At 49.5% G+C, this 21,231-nt stretch overlaps 1 long non-coding RNA gene across 2 annotated transcripts; it reads right to left on the bottom strand.

The window, feature by feature from the left end:
* Positions 1-7,607: 7,607 nt before the first annotated feature.
* On the bottom strand, positions 7,608-19,991 carry LOC309654414. Of its 2 annotated transcripts, XR_014260236.1 has the most exons (3): positions 16,033-19,991; positions 13,498-15,798; positions 7,608-9,480 (listed from the first exon to the last, which is right to left on the bottom strand). It is a non-coding gene; the product is annotated as an uncharacterized lncRNA (long non-coding RNA). The 2 variants fall into 2 exon arrangements; XR_014260237.1 differs by lacking the exon at positions 7,608-9,480 and having other exon boundaries at positions 12,509-15,798.
* Positions 19,992-21,231: the final 1,240 nt, after the last annotated feature.

The raw sequence follows: 21,231 nt of genomic DNA, 5'->3' as shown, positions 1-21,231 counted from the left end.
GGGAGCAGCTGCAGGGGCTGCCGGCTTGATGGCTGCAATACCCTTTGTTTTCTGATACAGCAGGCAGTATTTTTCATCCATACTCTCCTTCCTGTTTTCACAAATGAGGAAACTGAGGCGTGGGACAGTTTCCTGCCCAAGGCTGTGTGGCTGGTGAGTGCGGCACCAGGACTGGAGCCCAGAACTGGCTCAGGGTCCATATTCCGAAGGCTGTACAATGCCTCTCAGCGTTTGCTGAGCATCGATTGCGTTGGAGGCCCCGCGCCAGGGGGCAGGGATGCTGCCCTGGAACGCATTTTTTTTTTTTTTTTAATTAATAGCTGCTCGATTTATTTATTTATTTATTTATTTATTTATTTATTTATTTATTTTTAGCTGTGTTGGGTCTTCGTTTCGTGCGAGGGCTTTCTCTAGTTGCGGCGAGCGGGGGCCACTCTTCATCGTGGTGCGGGGGCCACTCTCCATCGCGGTGTGCGGGCCTCTCACTATCGCGGCCTCTCTTGTTGTGGAGCACAGGCTCCAGACGCGCAGGCTCAGTAGTTGTGGTGCACGGGCTTAGTTGCTCCGCGGCATGTGGGATCTTCCCAGACCAGGGCTCGAACCCGTGTCCCCTGCATTAGCAGGCAGATTCTCAACCACTGCTCCACCAGGGAAGCCCTGGAACACATTTCTGAGGGGGAGAGAGGCACAAATAATGTCACTGTCAGGTATCACATACTGAAATAATAGGGGACCGAGTATTGGGTTCTGCACTAGGGTCCCTTACGAAGGGCCCATATCAGGCCCTAAAGGAGGCCCGCCATGATGGCCAGGACCGCAGCGAAGCAAGGGATTGATCGGATCAGTGGCTTATAGAATAGTTAACAGCTAATGGGAGTTTGGACCCAATGCTCTGGGTCCCAACTGAGAACCTGGTCATCCTAAAAGTTAGGAGAGGTCTACCCATGGGGCAGGTGCAGGAGGGGGCAGGCCAGTCAGAAGATTCATGGGTTGAGTACCAGGCTTGTATGGCCAGGAAGCCTTGGGCTGCGAAGGTTTTCCCCTCCCCCAGCTATAGGCTTGGACTGGTTCCAGCTCTTCTAGTTCCATCAGGCAGGAAGATTCCGGTACTCGGGGCTCCTAGAGCAGGGTCATTCTGGGCTGGGCAGATAATCGACATCTGCCACTCTCAGGTCCAGCTACCTAATTTGCAGGTCCCACTGTAGAATGAAAATGCAGGGCTCTTGTTCAGAATTATGAAGAATTTCAAGATGGTGACCACAGGGCATTAAACCAAGTGTGTGGCCCTCTGAGCACGGGGCCCCGTGTGACTGCCCAGGTTACCTGCCCGCTAAGTCAGCCCTGGCCGCCACTGCTCTGAGCCGTGCAGCCAGGGGAAGAAAGGGGCAGATTAACTCACTCCACACCACACCGTGCAATTTGCTGCCCTAGGCTGCTCTTCAGGGAAGTCCATGTTGACTGTGGGAGATGCAGAAATGGCCAGAAAATAGTCCCATGCTTACATGCAAGCTCCTTTCCCAATGTGACTGTGCAGCTCCGTCATCCAGAGGGGGAGCCTGTCTCCCCAGAATCTGGCTCTATGGACTGGCTTTGTAACATGCGTCCACACTGAGGGATTACTAGGACTGACGATGGGCCAGTCCTGGGTGTTGGGAGGGCTTGCAGCTTCCTCTGTTGATGACCTTGGAACCCTGTGGAGCCGAGGCTAGCCGGCCCGAGGAGGGGAGCCCAGGTCCTGGCTGCCCCTCTGTCACAAGCCCACAGCCTGCCAACTGCCCCACAGGTGAGTGAGCCAAGGCAAAGAAGGTTTTCTACAATGTAAGTGCTTCACAGGGCTCCTGAGGCACTAAGTAAAGCTAAATAAATCACGGAAGGCTGCCTGGAGGAGGCAAAATTCAACCTTGCATAAAATCTGGAGAAGCAGGTGCACAGCAGAGGGGTTCATGGGCGCTGGGTGGTGGGAAGCCAGGCTGGAGCCTGGAGGTCAAGGCAGTGATGGGGATAAGGCTGCTAAGCCGATCAAGCCAGCTTGAAAGGGCCCTGAAGGACAGGGTGAGGGTCATGGTAGGTAGTGGGTTGCCATCAGCAGCACCCAAGCAGGGCTGGTCCTCAGAGGGAGGAGCACAGTGTCTGGAACAGGGAGGCAGCAAGGAAGCTAGGAAGTGACTCCTGACTTTGCCTCTCAAACCTGCCCCCCTGGTCATCTTCCCGGCACCTGCCCCGCCCCCAGCTTGGACCAATAGCCTTGGGTCTTCCTCCCCATGATACAGCATGAGAAGATGGCAGAGGTAGTCACACAGCCCAACAGACTATGTTCTCAAGACTGATGAGCATCATTTGGAAATAACAAAGGAAGCAGGTGGCAAGATTTTTCAAGCGAAGGAGACAGCTGCAGCCCAAGCTGCTATATTTCCATTTTAAGAGGCTGCAGCCAAACAAGCCCTTACCAAAAAAATGCCCCCACTGCCCCCCTCCCTGCTAGCACGTATACTAAATTGTTGGTTTTACAAATTTGGTTTGTAAATACATACGTTCACATTCTATTTGCCTGCTACCGATCATCTTTGATATTTTAATGGTCTGAAATGGGTTTCCTGGGGCAGAATATCCAGATGCAACATTGGGCCCGTAAAACAAATAATCATTCAAACAACCACAACTCTTCACTTTTGTCCAAGAGCCGTGTGCTTTGGAGGGGGGTGGTCGTGCCCCAGTCTCCTGAACAAGCATGCCTCCCCCATTAGCTGTGCAGCCCGGGAGGGCAAAGGCTCCTTTGGGCTCCCCCTGTGTCCCCCACAATGCTCAGTGGGGACAGTGTCGTGCTTCCACACAAGTGGGCGAATAAAGAGAGGAGCTGGGCAGCAGCACTTTGGTGCCTGGTGGGATGACCGCTCCCCGCATCACCTCTGGAGCTGTCTGAGCCTTGAGGATGGGGGAAAAGGAGGGGAGGAGAGGGAAGATGATGGGCCCCCTAGTGATTCTGGGCGCCCAGCCTGTTTACAGAGCTCCAGAGCCCACCCTCCGGGGGCGCCTTTCCCTTTGGCCCAGCCAGGCCCCTGTTGGTTCAGGGTCCTGCAGGGCACTGGCCTGACTAGGGCAGCAGAAATGGTCCCATGATTAATATTTATACAAGCCAGGCTGCTAGGGCCATTTCTGCAAACTAAACGAATAACATTAACTACCACGGCAACCAGCACTGGTGGAGATGCTGCCTTCAGGGTTTGCAAAACACTTTCCAATCCAGCTTCTATCCTCTGGACAGGCCCCTCCCAACCAACGCCTACCTGGCCCCTGCCACACCACCCGTCTGGGCTGGAACAAGGCAGGGCCCCTATTCTTTGTCTTGGGAGGATGGGGATACAAAGGATCAGCTGAAGACAACGGTGTGTAAGTGTGGACAGTGGGAAGCCTGGGGCGGCCAGAGGAGGGTCTCCTAACCGGGCTGGCAGCCCAGGCCAGAGGCCGAGGTTCCAGTTTTTAGAAAGGAAAACTGAAGTTCATGTACTTGTTCATTCAATAATTAATGATTGAGCACCTACTATGTTCCTCTCATGGTGATGGGAGATAAGAAGCAAATAAAGAAATAGTTAAATAATATAGCTGTGACATAAGAAATATTTATATCACAGTGTCTGGTGCTGACAATACTGCACTGTATACTTACAATTTGCTAACAGGGTAGATCTTACATTAACTGTTCTAACAGTAACAACAACAACAAGAATAATAATAAAGGGGAATGGAGGAAACTTCGGGAGGTATGGATTCGTCTACGGCCTTGATGGTGGTCATGGTTTCCCTAAATGATGGGGATGGTGATACTTATCCCCAAACTCATCGAGTTTGGTACCTTAAAGATGTACAGGGCTTCCCTGGTGGCACAGTGGTTGAGAATCTGCCTGCTAATGCAGGGGACACGGGTTCGAGCCCTGGTCTGGGAAGATCCCACATGCCGCGGAGCAACTGAGCCCGTGAGCCACAACTACTGAGCCAGCGCGTCTGGAGCCTGTGCTCCGCAACAAGAGAGGCCGCGATAGTGAGAGGTCCGCGCACCGCGATGAAGAGTGGCCCCCCGCTCGCCGCAACTAGAGAAAGCCCTCCTACAGAAACGAAGACCCAACACAGCCAAAATAGATAAATAAATAATAATTAAAAAAAGAAAAAGATGTACAGCTTTTTACATATCAATCATACCTCAATAAAGTATTTTTTTTTAAAAGGCAATATACATTTGGTGTCTGCCCCTGGTCTCTGACTCAGGATTCCTAAGACCCTTGTCCTTTGCTGAGCAATGAGAGCACCTCACAGGGAGCTCCTAAATCCCTTGGGACTTCCTGGGTGACAGGAGCATCTTTCGTTCTAATGAGGTGACTGTTAGTGGGCTCCTGGATGGGGGCTGGTCACCAGAAAGACCAAGTCACGATCAGAAGCTTGCAACTTTCAGCCGCCCGCATCCCCCATCCTCTGGGGAGGTATGCGGGCTGAGACCAGGCTGATTATCCATCCTGCCGTTGCGATGAAGCCTCCATAAACATCCCCAAACTGTGGGGTCGGGAGAACTTCCTGGGTGATACACACATCCACGTGCCAGGAGGGGAGCACATCCAAGACCCCACCGGGACAGAAGCTCCTGTACTCGGGACCCTTCCAGGTCTTAACTCTATGTTCCCCTTCATCCGGCTGTTCATCTGTATCCTTTATAATACGATAAACCGGTAAATGTAAATCAAGTGTTTCCCTGAATTCTGTGAGCTCTTCTAGCAAAGTATCAAACCCGAGGAAGGGATGGTGGGAACCCCCAATTTATAGCGCCAGTCAGACAGAAGTGTAGGGACCCTGGGGACCCGGTGCTTGTGACCGGTGTCTGCAGTGGGGGCCGTCTTTGGGACTGAGCCATTAAGCCTGGCGTCTGACGCTAACTCCAGGTAGGGAGTGTCAGAATTGAATTAAATTACAAGACTGGACACCCAGTAGGTGTCCAAGAGTCGGTTCGTGTGGGGAAAATGGCCCCTCATCTTTGGTGTCAGAAGTATTGTAAGTAGAAGAACAGTTTCCTTTTAATACCATACGGTGCTAAGTGTTAAGGGAAAAAAAATAAAGCTCATGGGGCTTCCCTGGTGGGGCAGTGGTTGAGAATCTGCCTGACAATGCAGGGGGCACGGGTTCGAGCCCTGGTCTGGGAAGATCCCACATGCCGCGGAGCAACTAAGCCCATGTGCCACAACTACTGAGCCTGCGCTCTAGAGCCTGTGCTCCGCAACAAGAGAGGCCGCGATAGTGAGAGGTCCGCGCACCGCGATGAAGAGTGGCCCCCACTTGCCGCAACTAGAGAAAGCCCTCGCACAGAAACAAAGACCCAACACAGCCAAAAATAAATAAATAAATAAATTAATTAATTAATTAATTTTAAAAATTTAAAAATAAAAAAAATAAAGCTCATGATGGGCTAGGATGAAGAGGCACGGTGTTTGGAGAGGGTTGTCAGGAAAATGGCAAAGACAGCGCAGGCAGGAGTTGAAGCGGGGAGAACAGAGCTTATTCAGTAACAACAGACAGCTGATTCGTGCAGAGATGACAGCTTCTAAAGTGAGGATGAGGGAGGGAAGAGAGGCGAGGGGCAAAGTGAGGGGAGCTCAGGGAAGTGAAGAATCACAAAGGATGGGTCAGTGTAAATGCGCTGAGGCCAGCTGTGTCTGCTAGCTGCCAATTCTATAAATACAGTCTTTCCCCCACCACCCAGGAGACTGGGAGAGAGAGGCCCCCTCCTTCCCGAGGATCACAGTTTAAAGCAATGGCTTTCAGGTCCTTGAGAAAGACCCTCCTGAGTTGCAGGAGATCCCTAGATGTCTCAAAGGGACAGAGGGAGGAGTCACAATTGTTAACTGCTTCTTAGTCAATAATCTAAGAAAAGGCGGTCAGGGGCCTGTGTCAGGGGTTAGCTAGAAAAATGGTAAATTCTTCTGACAGCCGGGAGATTTTCCAGACAGGAACTCACTCTAAGGGGGGCTGTGTCATGCCGGGGACACAGCCTCAGGCTGCTAGAAGCCTGCTAGGGTTGGTCAGGTGTCTTACAGTCGGGGTTTGGATGGAGTTGGCAGGTGCAAAGAGAGCCCTTTGCAGTTCTCAAAACTTCTGCTCCCAGGGGAGAGGTGGCAGTGCTGGCCAAGCCCAGGATGACAGCTCCAAGAGATGATCCAGCCACCCGAGGAGCTGGGTGGAGCGTGGAGTTTTGTACCCGGTTCTTACAAAGTGTTGTCTTGTCCCAAAACTGCCTTTGGAAATAGCATCATTCATTCATTCATTCATTCAACCAACAAGCATTCACTGAGCTTCCACTCTGAGCTGGACAGACAAGAATACAGCCTGGTTCCTGCTCCTGAGGGGCCCACTGTCTAGTCTTGAAGTCCCACTCAGAGGTGATCACATGACGTGATCCAGCTCTCCCCTGAGATGAAGCCTCTGAAGGCATCTTATTCCCAGCAGGAATCTACATGTGGGTGAGACACCAGCAGGGGGCTCTGTCCTTGGGGCATGCCCAGGGGGTGCCCTTTATCTTGTTGGTCCCTTTTCCTAAGTGGAAAGGGCACCCCTGCAGGTGCCCCCTGGGATCCAGCACCTCTAGCAGTCAGGGTTCACTGCCGGCTCTGAGGCTGATGCGTGTTGGTCTTGGACTGCCCAGCACACATTGTCCCGCCTTTTGCTACAGCACCCATCTTCTACTGGCGAGCCACCCCCTCAGTTATGTACTCGGTCCATCCCAGGCTCAGTGGTCACAGTGATATGTGCAGGGTAGGCACGTGGCCCTAGCCCAGCCACCTGTGATATCCCATCCCCCTGGCACCAGTGATGGTGCCAGGGATGATTGATTACATGACCAAGTGGATGCAGGCAGAATGATCCCCTGAATTGTACAGGAGCACCTCGAAGAGACGCTTTCTGTCTGATGTGAGCCTGCAGTGGCCAACTGCCATCTTGCCCCTGTGAGAGAGGAACCATCGAAGAATGGAGCCACAGAGGAAGCAGAGCCCAGGGATGGAGCGAAAAAGATTGGTTCTTGATGGGTCTGACTGGACTCCTGGATCAAGCCACACCTGAAGGCCTACTCATGGGAGTCTCAGCTATCTGAACTCATAAATTCTCTGTACGTCTGAACCAGTTTGAGTTGGGTTTCTTCCCCTTGTAACAGAGAACCTTGATTGACACGCCCTCAATGCACTCTGACATTAACCCCTATGAGAACTGACCCAGTGGGAGCTCCAGGGGCCCTGTCTCATTCATCATCAACCAACCTGGGCTCTTTACCTGGCTGCCACCTCAGTCTGTTCCTGCTCCCACTCCAGCGCCCCTTGCCCCCAGCATCTTGTACTCTGAGTCTGACCACAGGTTCAGCTTTTCTGGCTTGATACATAGCCCCTGCTCTTGGCCTTTTTTTTTGGCCTCTGACGGCCCCAGGTACGGCCCAGCCCCAATATAGACCTGTGTAATTATTGTTGCTTTGGGGAGCCTGATATAACCAACACATGCATGGCACTCTATATTTTACAAAGTTCTTTCACTTATGTTTTCTAACTTGATCTGGTCGCAGCCCCTCCAGAGCTCTGCCCGCAGTCCTTCCGGGACTTGCACATCTCGGCTTGCCCCACCACAGCTGCAGTGTGCTTTTGCCTCCAGCTTTGACACCCGCGAACTGCCCTCCGGCTGTGGGAGCAGCAGCTTTGCCCACGTGGCAGGAACAGCCAGAAATGCCTGGGTTTGCTCCTCCCTTCCCACCCCTGGGGTGGCCCTTAACCAGTGACCGACAGGTGCCCCTCCTTTGCCCTCCAAGGGATACAATGTACACTGCAGAGCTCCCTGCGGGATCAGGCTGAGGCTGCCTTCTGCAGGACTTTTCCTAAAGCTGCTCCCCCTGCTTTGCTCCTGCCCCTGCCTCCTCTGCTTCCCCAATATCTCCCAATATCACCAGAAGCACTTCCTTAATAAATCACTTGCACATGAACCTTGTCTCAGGCTTGTTTCTGAGGAACACATCTAAAGCAATCATCCCAACTGCCCTGAGAGCTAGATACCTTCATCTCCATTTTACAGATGGGGAAGCTAAAGCTCAGAGAGGTTAGGTGACTTGTCCAATGTCACACAGCCAGTGAGTGGCAGGGTAGGCTTCAAATCCAGTTCTCCTGGACCCCACAACCCAAGCTGCCCCCTCCTCCACTGATTGGTTAGCTACCCAAGGTTGCCACCAGCAATCAGCCTACCTAAGCCAGGCTTCAGCGTGCTGTCTCCTCTCACACCGTGGCATGTGCTGCTTTGGATCTGCAGGCACTGGCTGACCTCCAGCGTCATGTTCAGGACCTTAAGGAGCTCTCTGCAGCCTGGAGTCATCGTTCAACACGGCCATCAGGAGCCACAAACCTGAGTTTGGTCCCTCTCTCACCTTAACCTTGTCCAGCCTTTTTCGTGCTTTGTGAGTCAATAGTGTCGATCCTAGGATGGAAGCCATCACCTGTCCATCCCTAGTAGCCCTGAAGGTGATCAATATGGAGAAGTTCCTACAAGATCCAAACACAGCTGTGACCGCTCTCCAGTCAGAAAGGTGCTTGCGACAAACGTCAGTACTGAAACCGAATCTCTAGCTACCATCTTGTAGGCATGAATGAAAGTTCACCAAGCACGTATTTTGTTGTGTTGTACGCTGCAACTAAAAAGCCAAGAAGTCAACATATACTAGGTACGTGAGCTGTTTCCCAAAACCACAAACTAAAAATAATAAATTGTCAATGTAGTTTAGAATTTGCTAATTTTATTACATTACACTCTTTTGTTGTGTATGGGAAGGGAAGTCAAGGGATTATAAATTTGAGTAAAATTTAAAACCATATATTTTATGACAGAGGGCCTTTGACGTAAGATGGCCAAAGCACTGATAAGGTATATTTGCTGTAAAAAGAATTATTATGAGTTTTGATTTTCTGATATTAAATATTACTTAGTAAAGACTTGTTTCCATTAACTTGGGGGCGGGGGCTGGGAAGATGTTTGGCACAAAGCCACTTACAAAGATTTCTTTATGTCCTCTCAAGACTTCCCCTTCCTTAGGGTTATTTTATTATGACTGGGGTAGGGGGAAGGAGAGCTGGAGAATTATTTGGCAAATATTAGAATGAAAGTGCAGCTTGACTAATGATAGGTCAGCTGTGGGCACATGACTGAATATGTGGTGACCCTTGTTAACTCCACTGGGGCATCAGGCTCTGCTGGAGGGCCCTGGGGACATTTGGCACGAGCCATGACTACATCTCCCCCCTTCCCCACCTGTGGGACTCTCCTACCGGAAAGGAGCATGTGTGCGTGTCTGTACGTATGTTAATACTCACTTTTCAACCCCCGAGAAACCCATTCAAAATCCCGCCTTGCCCGGAAAACTCCAGTGCATTTAATTTGTTCTCCAAATTTGCCCCCAGAGGGCACCAAGACTCGCGGGGACTAGGAAAATACAGACCGAAAAAAAAAGCACAGTAGGCCAGGACCAGCAGGGGGCAGCGTGGCTCCAGGGATGTGAACAGGTGGAAACGGCCAATTGGGCAGGTGGGTTCCAGGCCCACATCTGCCACTTAGCGGGTAAGACCTGTGTGAGAAATGTGCCTACAGGAAGAACCGGCAGAAGCTCTGAGACGGTATCTTTCAGCAGATTATGTTCCCACAGGGAGTAGCCCTAAACCACAGAGGAAACTGATCAAAACCTTGTGTGCCGAGACCTTGACCTCCGAAACAAATGCCAAGCAGACATTAAAGCTGGGGTCCAAACTGGTGGGCCCTGGGCCGAACCCAGCCCTCAGACCTCTTCTGATGGGCCTGGGCATGGCTCTGTTTTGATAAAGCTTTATATTGAAGTATGACACACAGACAGAAAATGCACACGTCCTAGGCGTATAGTTCAATGAATTTTCAAGGTTATCACATGCATAAATCAAGGACTCGGGTCCCATAAGCTAAACGTTCTCAGCTCATCCAGAAGCCCCTTCAGCGTGCACAATGCTGTAAAGTTCATTTTAATTAGTTGCCAATGACAACAGCAATAGAAAATCTGAATTTCTTGACAAAATGGAATGATTCGCCTGCTGCTGCCTGCCCGCAGGTAGAGGGAGCTGAGGTTGGCTGCCAGCCTTAAAGGAGGTGGGAGCTTATCAGTTCATGCCAGCCCCACTCCCCCTGGCCCAGGGAGAGGGGACCCAGCTCTGAGCCCACATTTTAAAGGACCCGTCCCTAAATCAAAACCATAACGAGGGGTGCCCTGGTGGCGCAGTGGTTGAGAATCCGCCTGCCAGTGCAGGGGACATGCCCTGGTCCCCTGCCCAGGGTTCGAGCCCTGGTCCGGGAAGATCCCACATGCCACAGAGCAACTAAGCCCGTGCGCCACAACTACTGAGCCTGCACTCTAGAGCCCGCGAGCCACAACTACTGAGGCTGCATGCTGCAACTACTGAAGCCTGTGCGCCTAGACCCCATGCTCCACAACAAGAGAAGCCACCGCAGTAAGAAGCCACGCACCACAATGAAGAGTAACCCCTGCTCGCTGCAACTAGTGAAAGCCCATGTGCAGCAGTGAAGACCCAACACAGCCAAAAATAAAATTAAAAAAAAAACAAATAATGAGATATTACTTTATACCTGTCAGAATGGCTATCATCAAAAAGAACACAAATAACAAATGTTGGTGAGGAAGTTGAGAAAAGAGAACCCTCATATACTGTTGGTGGGAACGTAAGTTGGTGAAGCCACTGTGGAAAACAGTATGAAGGTTCCTTAAAAAACTAAAAATAGAGTGACTATATGATCCAGCAATCCCACTCCTGGGCACATATCCAGAGAAAACTCTAAATCAAAAAGATGCATGAACCTCAATATTCATAGCAGCACTACTTAGAAGAGCCAAGATATGGAAACAACCTAAGTGCCCAACAACAGATGAATGGATAGAGAAGATGTGGTACATATAGACAATGGAATATTACTCAGCCATAAAAAAGAATAAAATTTTGCCATTTGCAGCAACATGGATGGACTTGGAGGGCATTATGTTAAGTGAAATAAGTGAGACAGAGAAAGACAAATACTATGTGATATCACTTAGATGTAGAATCTTAAAAATACAACACATTAGTGAATATAACTAAAAAGAGACTCATAAATATAGAGAACAAACTAGTTACCAGTGGAGAGAGGGATGGAGAAGGGGCAATATAGGGGTAGGGGAGTAAGAGGTACAAACTATTAAGTTTAAAATAATCTACAAGGATATATTGTACAACACAGGGAACATACCAATATTTTATAATAACTATAAATGGAGTATAACCTTTAAAAGTTGTGAATCACTATATTGTATTCCTGTAACTTATATAATATTGTACAGCAACTATACTTCTGTTTGGCTGGCCAGGTGGCCCTATCTACTCTTTAGGAAGAGCTAACACTCAGTCTTACCTTCTAGGGCAGTGTTGGCAAACTTTTCTGTAAAGGGCCAAATAGTAAACATTTTAAACTTTCCTGGCCATGTGGTTTCTGCTACAACTGCTCAACTGCTCTTGTAGTGCTTAAACAGCTCTAAACAAGATGTAAGTGAGTGGGCACGCTGGGTCCCAATAAAACTTTATTTACAAAAACAGGCAGTGGGGGCTTCCCTGGTGGCGCAGTGGTTGAGAATCTGCCTGCTAATGCAGGGGACACGGGTTCGAGCCCTGGTCTGGGAGGATCCCACATGCCGCGGAGCGGCTGGGCCCGTGAGCCACGGCTGCTGAGCCTGCGCGTCTGGAGCCTGTGCCCCGCAACGGGAGGGGCCGCGATAGTGAAAGGCCCGCGCACCGCGATGAAGAGCGGTCCCCGCACCGCGATGAAGAGTGGCCCCCACTTGCCGTAACTAGAGAAAGCCCTCGCACGAACCGAAGACCCAACACAGCCAAAATAAATAAATAAATAAATAAAATTAATAATGCGGTCTTTTAAAAAAAAAAAAAAAAAAAAAAAAAAAAAAAAAAAAAAAAAACAGGCAGTGGGCCGGACTTGGCCCCTGCCCACCCCCAGAGCAATTTCTTTTCTCTTGCCTCCACCCAGCACACTAACCAACCAGACAGGTGCTTCCCAATGAATTTTAAGGCAGAACAGGCCCTGCCTCCACTCTTCCAACCAGGAGAGAACGGGTTTTTAGGGGAGGCTGGGTGGATATATTGAGCAGTGAGCCCACAAAGTGGTATTACGGGCTAGGTCTGGGAGGACGCGCCATGCGTAAGGCCCGCTCCTGACATCATCTCATTAAGTCCCTAGGACACTCCTGCATCCTATTCCGGGGAAATGGAACTGTAACAACCTCACTTCCCTGGCTGAAACACCCAACACAACAGGGAGGTGGGAGGGGCTTTTATGGAAGAGCATACGCCCTCACGGAGTAGAGCCAGTCTGATACGAACAGGCAGGCTGCTAATTCCACCCCCCTCACCCCTTTCCAAACTGATGCTTTGTTTGTTTGGCTTTTAAAATTTATTTTTAATTGAAGTATAGTTGATTTGCAAGGTTGTGTTAGTTTCTGGTGTATAAACTGATGCTTTTTAAATCCAGCGTTGCAAACCCAGTGCCTACAGGAGCCAGGTGAGTCAGGTGGGACTGATTTTGGCTGCTATAAGACAATCTGGAGTCATAGGTGGGCTGCCTTTAACCTGTGCCAGGCCAGAGCACTTGTACAAACAGAGGCCCACACACCATGTGTCCAGATGTGTGTAAAAGCTCTAAATCAGCTACTGATTGAAATATTCTCCTATCTCCTATTCTCCTTTCTTGACAAATACACCTTCACAACAAGCTGGATTCAGATATAGATTTCTTGGATTCTATATTGGTTAGATTTCTATGTCAACCTGGGTAGGCTACAGTGGCCCAGTTGTTTAGTCAAATGCTAGTCTCTATGTGGCTGTGCAGGTGTTTTGCAGCTGTGATTAACATTTAAATCAGTAGACTTTGAGGAGAGCAGATTGCTCTCCATAATGTGGGTGGGCCTCATCCAATCAGTTGAAGGCCATAAGAGAAAAGACTGAGAGAAACTATTCCCAGAAGAGAAAGGAATCCTCAAGACTGAAGCCTAGAAACTCTGTCCGAGTTTACAGACTTGCTGACCTGCCCTACAGATTTTAGACCCGCCAAGCCCCACAATAGCATGAGTCAATGCCTTAAAGTAAATCTCTCTCTCTATATCTATCTGTATACCCTTGGTTCTGTTTCTCTGGAGAACCCTGACTAATACAGACCCTGTGGGGCTCTGTGCTGGAACATGGTCTCCAGGGAGAGTGGGCTCTGGTCTGGGGCCTGCGCCTGTTTCCTGCCACCCCCATAGCCTGCACATCTGAGTTCCATCCTATGCCCCTCTTTCCATCTCACAAACAGTTGCCCTTGGCACCACCCTGGGGCCTAAGTGTGCAGACATCTATGGAGTCAGCTATTAGAAATACTCACCACCCAGATCTAGCAGAAAGCACAGAATCCTGGGGTCTTGAGCCTGAAGTGTGGTTTAGGAGGGGGAACGAAGGTGAGGGGTCCAAATGGACATGTCTTCTTGGCTCTTTGGACCGTTTGTCGTACAGAGCATGAAGAGGAGAACAGGGAAGTGCTATTTTTTAATTTAATTTTATTTTATTTTAATTGACCTTTAAGGGTATAACACTTTTCCATCCATATAGAGATAAAAAGTTGCAGAACAGAGAATAACATTTGTCTTGTTGGAGGTTTACAGGAACATTGTGACCTGATCTACGTGGTCAGCTGCAAGAACAAAGGATTCTGACACCAAGAAGTTTGCAACAACAAACCACGCCCCTCCCTCACCTGGTCTTTAAAAATGCTTTGCTGAAACCCTTCGGGGAGTTCGGGGGTTTGGGGGCACGAGCCACCCATTCTCATTGCATGGCCCTGAAATAAACCTTTCTCTGCTCCAAACTCCAGTGTTTCATTTGCTTGGCCTCACTATGTGTCGGGCACACGACCTTGTGTTTGGTAACACTGAGAGCTTAGGAGGAGGCGGTTCTGTGCAAGCTGGCACAGGGAAGGCAGACCTACCTCCATCTGCTCCCAGCTCCTCCATCTTTACCCCCAATAGCCCACCCATCAGCCCTTTGGTTAAGAGGGGACATACATGGAGCCAGCCTTGGTGGCCACATAGGCTGGATAGGTTATCATAACACTGAGGAATTTGACCCAGGGGGCATCTGGTGGGTTAAAATCCAGCTCATGCCACTCACCAAGCCATGTGCCTGGCATGGGCTACATCTGCCCAGAGAAGAGGGCACCTCCTAATTCTCATAATGAGCTAGTGTGGCAGCTTTGGTGGCAGCCTGGATTTTGATTCCAAACCTGGCCCTGACCTTGAACAAGAGACACAAATTGTCCAAACCTCAGTGTCCTCATCTGTCAATGGCAACAAGAGTAGTGCTATGACAGGCTGAATAAAGACCCCCCAGGGATGTGCTCATCCAATCCCTCAAACCTATGACTATGTTACCTTGTGTAGATGTGATTAAATTAAAGATCTTGGGATGGGAGATGATCCTGAATTATCCAGGGTGCCTAATATAATCTCAGGGGTCCTTATAAAAGGAAGGCAGAGGGTCAGAGTGAGTAGTAAGAGATTTGAAGAAGGAAGCAAGAGGAGGGAGGGATGCCAAGAAGGGGAGACAAGCCAAGGAATGTGGGCTGCCTCTAGAAGCTCAAAAAGGCAAAGAAAAGGACTTTTCTTTGGAACCTCCAGAAGGAACCAGCCCTGCCAACACCTTGACTTTAGCCCAGCGAGACTGGCTTTGGACTTTTAGTGCCAGAACTGGCTTTGGACTTCTAGTTCCAGAACTGTAAGAGAATAAATTTGTGTTGCTTTCAGCCACTAAACGTGTAGCCATCTGTCACAGGCAGCAGAGGAGACTCACACAAGCACCTGTCTCCGGGGTGGTTTTAAGGATGGGACAACTGGTCACCCGACTCAGCCCTCAGCAACAAGACAGCCCCCCACCACCCGGGGTGGCTCCCACAGGACTCCACCCCTCCTCCAGCAGGATGGCTTTGTTTGGGGGCAGTGGGGAGTCCTGTGAATGCAGAGGGTCTGCCTGGCCTCAGGCCCTCCCCACGCTGCCCCTCTGCCCAGAATCTTTTTCCTTCCGGTTTTATCCAGAATCTTCTTCCTTCTGGTGTATCACGGCTGGCCCTGTTCAGGGACCCTGACCACCTCGTCTGTAACAGGCCTGCTTTGTAGGTGTCACCACTCCTGTGCCTTTTCTGTCACAGGCCGAGGACCACAACTATATACGATGTTTGTCTCCTCCACTAGATTTCTGCTTTATCCACCTGAATCCTCAGTACCCACCCTAGTATCTGACATACAGCTGGCATTCAATAAATAATTTTTGAAGGATGGAGGGAGGAAGGGAGGAAGGAGAGAAGGAGGGAAAAGGGAAGGAGAGGAAGAAGAACCCCCAAGAGATCTATGTCCTTCAGATTCACAGCCCTCAAGATGACCGATTCATGAAAACACACTACAGGCAGAAGACAGGCTACGTCGTGTATAACTGGTGTGGATGGAGAGTGGCCGGGTTGCTGTGTGAGTCTAACTGCTGAAGAACAGGTGGAAGAGGTGGGACTCACCAAGCGCTCGCAGGAGTACAGGCTGCCTGGTTTCAGGGCAGGTAGACATCATCTGGTCCTCAAAACTGTATCACGCCCCATCTACGTGTGGACCTACACCAGAACAGCTGAGATGTCCCCAGCCCAGACCTGGACAAGGCAGAACAAAGCTTTGATCCTCCAAAAGGAGGATGAGCTCCCCGCCATCCCAGAGTCCCCTCCCCTGAGTGCTGAAGCTGTCCTTCCGCTCCCCCACCCTGTGCAAACACATTCATCCTTGCGTACATGGCAGTGACCGTGGGCTTCAAAGTCCCTCTTCCCATTCTCCCGTGCGATGCCAGGGCTGTGTGCACACTCCTCTCAGGAGCTCTCGGCGGGGCGCACCTTGCAGATGTGAGCACGTGGGAGGCAGCCTGAGCAGGTGCAGTTCAGGCCGGGATGAAGATGCCATGGGAGTCCCGTCCGCAAAGACTTACTGAGCATGCGCCGTGCGCCGGGCCCTAGCCGGGGAGATGGGCAGCACACAAAGAAAGAAGCTCACCTCGCCGTGGGTGTGATGAAGAAGAGAAAAGCAAGACTGGTCCACTTTTGCCACTGGGTAGACCAGGGAGCTAGCAGGCCCATTTCCCCCATCGTTCCCCAAGGCTTCCTCCCATGCCTCGGATTTGAGCCAAAAGGGTGACTAATCAAAGATTAGGGATAATATCATATATTGTAAATGGAGAATGAGATGTGAATATAATTAGAGAGTCACCTTTGAGGTGAGATTTGAAAGAGCTATGAAACTTTTAAACATGTGTACAGCCCTATCACCCAGAAATTCCACCTCAAGGTATATCTACTCTGGAAAAAATCTCTACACTTACACACAGAAGATATGTACAAAGACTTTATTATAGCATTGTTTGAAGTAGCTATAAACTGGAAACGATGTCTATTGATCCATAATATAGGAAGAGCAGTTTAAAAGGAGGAAGAGGATTTAGCTGCACTGAAGTGAAGAGTCTCCAAGATATGATCATTGGGTGAAAGAACAAGTTGTAGAAAAATAAGTGTGACACAACAGCATTAGTTCAGCCTTCTTGGGTCCATGGTAATGAATGTAAATGCACAGAGGATAGTAACCATGGTTGCCTCTGGAAAGAAGGCTAGAGGGAGGGTGTGGTCAAAGCCTACAGGCTTGAATCAAATATTCCAGTTTTTACACAGAGAATTATGTGTGGATTGTCTGCATAATTTTTACATCTGTATAATTAAACATTTGAAGGAAAGGAAAACAAGGTGATAGAGCAATTCCCAAGTTGCACACCTCAATGCCAGCTCAGATGTCATTGTCTAGTTTGACAATAAAGACAAATGCCCTGATTGCTGTTTACAGAATACACACCTGCACACTTCACTCAGATGGGATAACAGCGCTATTACTTAGCTTTTGTTTTATTGGGTTTAAAAAAAAAAAAAACACTCCAAAATGTCGTGCTTAAAAGCACAATCATTTTATTTGGCTCACAAATCTGTGGGTCAGCTGAGTGATGATTCTGATCTGGGCCAGCAAGGCTCACGTTTGCTGGGCTTACCCATGAGTTCGTGGTCAGTGGGCAGCCAGACAGTCTAGAATAATCTAACTCATGTATCTAGAATGTGACACTCTCTTCTCCTTGGCCTGGCTCTCATCCTCCAACAGGCTAACTCAGGCTTATTCATGTGGTGGTGTCAGAGGTCCAAAAGAATCACAGTGAAATCTGCAATGCCCCTGGAGGCTCTGAAATTCACAGTGTCACTTCCACCACCTTCCACTGGTCAAAGCAAATCCCGAGACCAACCCATGTAAAGTCTTGGGAAATAGACTCCACTCCACCTGCCTAATAATAGGAACCACTACTGTGTGCCAGGCCCTGTGCTAAGCACTGCGGGTATATTTTCTCATTATCTGCTGATAGTAACCCTGTAAGGAAGGAGACTCCAGGAAGCCTTTACCCCACTGACAAATTCTCCCCTGCAGATGTCTAAAATGCCACCATTCCTAGTTCTCTTCTGCTATGAGCTGAATTATGACCCCCACCCCCAAGATTCATATTGTGAATCCCTAACTCCCAGTGTGGCTCTATTTGGCGTTAGGAAGTAATTAAGGAGAAATGAAGTCATAAGGGTGGGGCCATGATCTGATAGGATTAGTGTCCCTGTAAGAGGAGACTCCAGAAAGCATCCTTTCTCTCTCCGCCAGATGAGGACACAGTGAGAAGTGACCATCTGCAAGCCAGGAAGAGGGCCCTCACAGGGCACGGAGCTAACACTTTAGTCTTAGACTTCTCAGACTCCAGAGCAGTGAGGAATACGTTTCTGCTGTGTAAGTCACCCAGTCTGTGGCATTTCTACGACGGTGGCCTGAGCTAAGACACTCTCTGCCCCCTTCTAAGATATAGCACCCCTTGAGCTGACGGCCAGACCCCCTCTGTAATTCCTCAGAGGCACGTGCAGTTTCCTGTTCTGCTCTCCTTCCCAGTGAGACAGACTTCAAGGTGAAGTCCCCCAGGACACCATGTTTCTGTGTAGAACCAATCCAACCCCCCTTTTTCTCTGCTTTTTTTTTATTGTTTCTGTGCTTGGAAGACACAGGTTTGGCAATGACTGCTTGAACCCAACAGGTGTGTCCTGAGTCGAAAGAGAACATCTCAGGAAGAGAAATGGGTCTGAAGGCACCTCAGCTGTTAGTAAGTATCTGTTGTGAACTTTCCAAGGATAATGAGAATAAAGGAAGAACAGAGTTCCACCTGGCAGTGCACAGGCTCCCCCCATTCCCACACTCCCCCGTCCCCCACAGGGCTCAAGCCCTGGCACCGAGCATGAAGGTCAAGGGCAGTGATGCCGACACCAGACCACCTGAACTCACATCCCATCTCTCAGCTTTTAGCTGTACCTTTGGGCACATCTCCCAACCTCTCCAGCCCTCAGTTTCCCCACCTGTACGATAGAGATAACAGTGCCCTTCATCATGGGGTTGCTGACAGCATTAAATGGGTTAATGCCCATCGAGCTCTCAGGGCAAGCTCTGGGCCACAGGAAGAGCCAACACATATTAGTCACAGTGTAACCACGGTATATACCCTGGAGGGAAGGGCTGGAGGGGAAGGGGCATTCCAGGGTTACCCACCCCCAGTCCAGACACAGAGCTTGCCTCTCTGCCCCTCCCTGGGGCTCCTGAAGGAACTCTCCTGCACAAGGGCACAGACCATGTGTGTGGGCTTCACACACATCCTACTCCTTCACCTTCACAGCAGCGCTCAGAGGAACGTGTGGGGACCCATGTTAACAGGTGGAAAAATAAGGCTAAGAAAATTCAGCATCTCGCCCTACATTACACACCTGGTGAGCAAATACCAGAGTCCCCACTCTGTCTCTGACTTCCAGGAGCATCTTAGCACACTTTGGATGAGAGGGATGGATGCTGGAAGGTCCTCCAGAGTCACCTGACCCCGTGTTCCCATTTAGAACCTACCTCCATGCATGCCCTTCCTAGGGCTTGCAATGAGGAAAAGCAGGCAGACCTGGGTTTGAATTCAGGCCCCACCACCTATGATTTAGGTAAGTCACTTAGCCTTTCTGAGCCACAATTCCTCAACTGTAAAATGCGTAGATTAAACAAGCTGTTAAAAAATAAGTGACAGGCCCAAGATAGAGTCATTTGTGCTAAAACCAAGACTTAATACTTGACCTTATTGCGGTTATAAATAACCCTCCCCAGGAATGTAATCCTAACCAGTCAGTGTGGAATTTTCTGATCAGCACCAATGAGGTCATCCTTTCCATCTCCCAAAGGAAGATGAGGTCATCTGCCACATAGACCCCATCCGTCCCCCATGGGTAGGTTACCCAAACCCGAAATAATCTTCTTTGTTTATGACGTCCTTGTATTGCCTTTAAAAACCTTTCCCTTTCTGTAGCCCTTTGGAACTCCCTTCTGTTTTCTAGACGGGATGCTGCCTGAATCATGAATCATTCAATAAAGCCAATTAGATCTTTAAAATTTACTCAGTTGAATTTTGTTTTTTAACAGATTGGTGGCAGTGATAGAGGTGTCCAAAGCAAACTTCTGATGGCATTCAGGGACAATGAGAAACACAGGCGTGGTACCCACAAAGCCTTTTTTTTTTTTTTAATTAATTAATTTATTTATTTTTGGCTGTGTTGGGTCTTCGTTTCTGTGCGAGGGCTTTCTCTAGTTGCGGCAAGCGGGGGCCACTCTTCATCGTGGTGCGCGGGCCTCTCACTATCGCGGCCTCTCTTGTTGCGGAGCACAGGCTCCAGACGCGCAGGCTCAGTAGTTGCGGCTCACGGGCCCAGTTGCTCCGCCGCAGGTGGGATCCTCCCAGACCAGGGCTCGAACCCGTGTCCCCTGCATCGGCAGGCAGATTCTCAACCACTGCACCACCAGGGAAGCCCCACAAAGCCTTTTTTGAGTTCACTGTATTTCTCACCATTTCTGAGGGCTGTAGGTAAGTTCCTCTTGGTTCTGAGCTCTGCTCTCTTTGCCTCGAGCTCCTGATATAACTGGCTTTCCAGCCGGCTCACCATTTGTCTGGAATCACTCATTCCACGTTGGGGGCTGTTGCTAGTTCAGACCACAATTTCCCATTAGATTAGAAACCTCAGGCTTTGGTTCTGTTCCCAGGTACTACATTGGGCACCTCCGGTGGTAGCTGTGGTGCCTCATTTGAGGTCCCCCGGTTCCATCCTTTCCCCCGTCCCAGGTTCCACTGGGAACTAGGGAACTGTGGCTGGTCCGCACAGGGCCTTTTTCTCGGCCAGGCCGCAGTGATTGGTCACTGCTGGGGGTTAGGGCGCACATGTTTGTTTGTTTTGTTTTGTGCAGATAAAGTCTAACTGAAAGAGATAAGATATTTAATTTCTAGAGTCAAGTACATAAGAGTTCTGGCACACTTTTTTTTTTTAATTAATTAATTAATTTATTTATTTTTGGCTGTGTTGGGTCTTCGTTTCTGTGCGAGGGCTTTCTCCAGTTGCGGCGAGCGGGGGCCACTCTTCATCGCGGTGCGCGGGCCTCTCACTATCGCGGCCTCTCTTGTTGCGGAGCACGGGCTCCAGACGCGCAGGCTCAGCAGCTGTGGCTCACGGGCCTAGTTGCTCCGCGGCATGTGGGATCTTCCCAGACCAGGGCTCGAACCCGTGTCCCCTGCATTGGCAGGCAGATTCTCAACCACTGCGCCACCAGGGAAGCCCCCACACTTCCTATTTTATGTCTAAGAACTATAATCCTGGAAGCTGTAAATATCTATAAAAATGGCCAAATCTTACTAAAAACAACCTGGAATTACAATGGCCATTAGAAGGAATGTTCCAATTAGATAAGATCACATAAGAGGTACATTTTATATATATACTTATATATATATACTTACATTAAAGTATAGTTGATTTACAATGTTGTGTTAATTTCTACTGTACAGCAAAGTGATTCAGTTCTCTCTCTCTCTCTCTATATATATATATATACACACACACACACACACATTCTTTTTCATATTCTTTTCCGTTCTGGTTTATCACAGGATATTGCATATAGTT

Source organism: Balaenoptera physalus (assembly GCF_965194825.1).
Source record: "Balaenoptera physalus genome assembly, chromosome: 2".
NCBI lineage: Eukaryota > Metazoa > Chordata > Mammalia > Artiodactyla > Balaenopteridae > Balaenoptera > Balaenoptera physalus.
This window is presented reverse-complemented; position numbering and strand designations above follow the sequence as displayed.